Source organism: Cupressus sempervirens, chromosome 7, assembly GCF_028749045.1.
Source record: "Cupressus sempervirens isolate cs-2001-9-10 chromosome 7, ASM2874904v1, whole genome shotgun sequence".
NCBI lineage: Eukaryota > Viridiplantae > Streptophyta > Pinopsida > Cupressales > Cupressaceae > Cupressus > Cupressus sempervirens.
In genome coordinates, this window is record NC_143124.1 from 854107743 (window position 1) to 854112862 (window position 5120).

Sequence of the window (5120 nt, forward strand, 5' to 3'; positions counted from 1 at the left end):
CATAGAATTGCTATTTTCTACTGCAGATCTATGTTATTACATAAGTATTAGGAGAATTAAGGGTTAAATATGTGTAATAGATTTAGGAATATGTTTTTGTACTAGTACCATATAGTTGAATTTGAGATCCACCCGCCTAGGTTTTGCAGAGCCTGAAGTAGAAGTGCCAAGCCTTATAGTTGGCCCACTGTCTAAAATGACATGTTGAAAATGGGAGTTAGTTTCCCCTAGATGTGTCTTTTTCTCATCGGGGTAATTTGAAACCTGCAACATTTCAAAACACCAACAAAATGGCAACTCTGCTGGGGAGTGTATTGAATTTGAATGGTAGAAAAACCTTGAGAATTTAAAATAAGAGATTCAATACAATAGAAGAAGTGCATAAAAAAGTTGTAGAAGGTCTGGTTTAGATTTGTCAAGTGAAAAATTATGTTTTATTTCTCACATGAGTGAGTGACGACTCTCAAATCTCTATACCAATTTGTTCTTAGTTGATTTCATTGCGAAATGTTGAAGGAATCTTAGATGTATGGGCAGATCTAGAGGTTTTGATAGTGTTTTGAAAATGAATTTGAAATTATTGATAAGTTTTAAAGTCTTGTTTGTAGCATTTTGTTATAAGAAAGTGAATTGTAAAAGTGAATCACAATAGTGATTTCTTTATCCTCTAGCAAGGAGGTGGTGGCTCTACAAATATTTGACTAGTGGTGTGAAGGAATTTCAGTCTTGCACCTGTGCCAAAATAGCATATCGAAGTTTAGCATCAACACTTGATGTATTTTGGTTTTCATGTTTTCTTTTTATGGAAGTCAAATGTTAAAAACATGATTGCCTCTATTCAGTGATTTTCAGCACTAGAAGGAAGAGGTAGAAGTTTTACTTGATGGAGTCAGATCTTAGATCTGAGATTAGTTTTCCAAATTCTAAAAGTTTAGAAACTATGGCTAATAACATTGCTCTTTTAAATAAACTGATCTACAAAAGGATTGTTAGTCTTATGAGAATTGAGGTAGGAAGTGCTCAAGGCTTAAGTGTCAAAAAATGTTATTTAAGGCTTAAATTAGTAATTGATGAGATGCCTTATCATTGTAGACTTGAGGAATCTTCTTTGCCTAGTGTTTTCCTTGATGTTCTAGTGCTTGATTCAATCAATTGGCCAGCACCTATAAGATTACAAAATTTTTTGCAAATTGAAAGATCCATTGAGGACATGGAAAATGATGATTATAGATTTCATGTTATGTCTTCTAATGATAATGAGTGTGCTAAAAATCAAGGTAATAATGAATATAATGAATCCGTAGAGAAAGATAATCTGTTTTCTGAATGTGAAGAGAAGGATTCAAATGCAAATGAATTAGGTAATTGCAATCAACATAAGGAAGATGGATATGAAAGTGAAAATAAACTTGGTTATAGTAATATGAAGTTGAGGAATTATGTAACAACAATAAGGGTAGTGATTGCCATGATAAGAACGAATGTCATAATAATGTTGATTTTCCAGATTATTATACTAATGATCTTGTTGTTGTAAGTTCTTCATGTCATCCGGATGATAATCACAACTGGGAGAAGATTTGTGAGGCAATCTTCTTGAGCTCTGATGAAATCTCAGATTTGTTGGCTAGTGATTTTGACAAGCATGTAAGTGTTTCTAATGATCCTCATATTTTCCCTCATAATGCTTTCTCATTCAGTTAAATCGATTCCCCAAAGTTTGATGTGGAAAGAGAGGTAGAATTTGAACAATCTTTTTTAGACTTTGGAGGTGTATATAACAGTACCTCAAATGTTTTTGCACATGATGATTTGTTGGATGCAGAGCATGTTAGCGAAGGAAAGTTTAATGCTGTTTCAGATTCTTCTCATGTTGGTTATGCTGCAATATTTTTTGATGTTTCATGTGATGAAGAGGAAAACAGTGAATGTTGTCAATCCAAATATGGATTTTCTTTGTGTTGATAGTTCTTGTAGAGATAAGTTCAAGATTCATTCTGACATTTAATTAGATGAAGAAAATGATTGTGATTAGCATAGTTTAGATCAGTACTTTCACAATAAGTTTTCATATTTGGTGACTAATTAGTTTTTTGAGTGTGAAGAGGTTTCAATGGAAGATAAATCTGATTTAATGAGTAACATGACTACAAGTAAGCATTGATAAGATTTTACATACTCTTCAGATCCGGTTACACAAGGAGACTTGCAAAGTTTTGACATATGCAACTTTTTGAACAAGGTAGAATATGAATCATTTGTGTTTCTGGTTGAGAGCATGCATCAATTATATGTGGTTGATGGTTCTCAACTTGATCCTAGTTTACATGAGCATGCTGATTTGTTTTCTCATAGTGAGCACGGGGTAGAAGTTAATGCTAATTTGTATATGCACTATGAGAATGAAGAAAGATATTTCATTTTGCCAAGCGATGTGATTCAAGATGCTAATCTAATTGGTAAAATTAAGAGAGATGTTTTCAACTTACCTCATGAAGGTGTAGATGAAAATCAGATTTATGACAGAGGTAAGAAGTTTTGAAAACTTTCGAGTGGCCCGAGGTCATCATTTTGTACATAGTAGGAGTAGTTTTCTTACTTTCAATAAAGTTGTTCAACATAAGTTTTTGTGTGGTTTGCTTCTTCAAGAGATTTTAATCCTTGCCATGCCCACAAGGGACATGCATCTCCAGACAGAGCCATTGTTGGGACTCAAAATTGAAGCCCAAATTTTGAGTACCATTGAGAAATCAAGCCCTATAAATGCTTTTAAGTGCACATGTACTCGACTGTCCATTTGAGGCCCATGAGGTGTTTAATGTTTCTAACACCTTGTATTCAATGCATCTACATGTTTCATAAAGTTAAATTGTCATTCCGAGCCATTTCATGAAGTCCTATTTTGAGCAATCATTAGATCTGCATTTTTGCCTAAGTGTCAAATAGCAATAGGAGCTTGTGTTTGCAATTGAATATCTCGCACCCAATAATGTTTCATAAATTTTTGATTTGGGAGTGTTTATTGTCCATATCAAAGAGCCTATGTTTTAGATTTTGGTTCATTTTGAATCTGTTTGACTAGGTTTTGAATCCCTCAAAGTTGGTCATTTATTGTTGTCATGCTGATGCAATTTATTCTGAATTATGGGAAGCCCTATTTAACTTGTTATAACTTTTACCTAGTTGACCAAAATGCTAATTTTCTTTTTGTGTTGCATTTTAGAGGTCAGAGAATTACTACGTTTCAATTTTGAGCTTATGACGAATCCGTTTGATCAATTTTCAAACGCAATTCCAAATGGAATTTCTAACTTTTTGCTAGTGTCAAGAAGTGCAAATTTTTTAGAACCCCTGTTTGTGACATAATATCTCAAAATCCATGATACATGAGATCAAATGGATTGTACCACTACATTTTACTCTAAAAATACTTTAAGTGTGCCAATTTTTAAGGCTTGACGAATCCATCTACACACTTTACCAAGTCAATTCCATTTGCAAAAAACCACTTTTTTGTCAAGTGTTTCCAATCTACAATTTCGAGTAGCCCACTTTGATCACTTTCCGTTTGTGCATAGTTTTTTGTCATGAGCCCAAATCATAGATTGATACTCTCCCTGTGAGAGTGAACCAACACCTCAGTTTTTGTTTCCCCAAGTGTTCGTTTGCCCAGCTTTCAAAGCCAATTCCCAATGTGTTTTATGATTTTCTGACATGTTTGTTTGCAGGTAGTTCTAAGAGGGAAACTTTGACAATGAATATCTTTTGACTGAGAATTTTTCATGAGATGAGATTTGATAAGGTGCAAATATGCAGAACAAAGAATTAGTGTGTCAGTTCCTAGAGCCCAGTTATCCATTTGGTTCAGTTTTTTAGGCTAGCCAAAGGACCTCCTGACACAAAGTTGATAGTTTGTAGATAGGTGTAAAAGTGAGTTGTAAATTTTTTTCTGTGGTGCAACTTGACTTCATTCGGTAACTTAAGTGCAATGGATCAATTTGAGGATTCGGTTGTTTGGAAACAAATTTTTTTTTAGCTAGACCCACTTTTGGGGCCCGACTAATTCATCCAAGATTGACAAGTTTCAAAGCAAATAGAGGATGTTTTAAAATTGAAAAGTTATTCACAGTTAGGTTAGAGGAGAGTGTGAGATGCTCGCTAAAACCACATTTTATGTGCCAACAAACAATGATGCTAAGATATGGTATTCCACAGACTATGGCATGTTTCATTTCTGCATTATGGATTTAGAACTTGACTGGCATAAGGGAACTGAGCAATATGAATTTATTGAGAAATGCTTAGCATCAACAGATAGACAAAAACAACCATGGCTCATTTTTTTTGCACATCAAGTTCTTGGTTATTCGTCAAATTCATGGCATGCCTTGCAAGGACTATTCGAAGAGCCAATGGGAAGATAAACATACCAAGAACTTTGGCAGAAATATAAGGTTTATATTGCTTTCTTTGGCCATGTTCATAACTACGAATGATCATACCTTGTTTATGAAAATTTCTACGTCAGTGAAGAAAAGACACATTATTTGGGGACTTTCAATGCAACAATTCATGACATTGTAGGTGGTGGAGGAAGTTATCTTTCTAATTACACAACTTTAGAAACCTCTTGGAGCATTTTAAAGATCAAGATTTTGGTTTTGTGAAGCTAATAGCTTTTAACCATTCTTCATTGCTACTTGAGTATAGAAAAAATGCTTAGATGGAAAAGTATATGACAGTTTTTTTGATTACAAGAGAATACAAAGACATTCTTGGTTGTGACTCTATTGGTAACTGCCCACGTACTACTGTGGCTTAGTAAATTGGCTAAAGAATCTAAACATCCCATGAAATATTTAGGCTCATTTGTATTATTCTATGCATGGAAGAGTTAGTGAGTACAAGGCAAACAAACATGGTTGTCACCTTCCAGGAAACATGATTTTTATGAAAGATCGTGTGCACTTAAATTATTATATTGTATATGTTTACAACAAATTAGTGGAATACACATGAAGGCAAAACAAAACAGAGCAAGCAGTAGACATTAGGAAGGAAACCCCATGGGAAGAAGAAAGAGGCCTCCTAAACATGAAGAATGCCCCAAGTGAAGAATG

At 34.1% G+C, this 5120-nt stretch overlaps 1 pseudogene; it reads left to right on the forward strand.

Annotated features, from left to right (window-relative positions):
- The first annotated feature begins 3988 nt into the window (after positions 1-3988).
- Positions 3989-4822, forward strand: LOC149550129 (nucleotide pyrophosphatase/phosphodiesterase pseudogene; annotated as a pseudogene).
- The last annotated feature ends 298 nt before the right edge of the window (positions 4823-5120 follow it).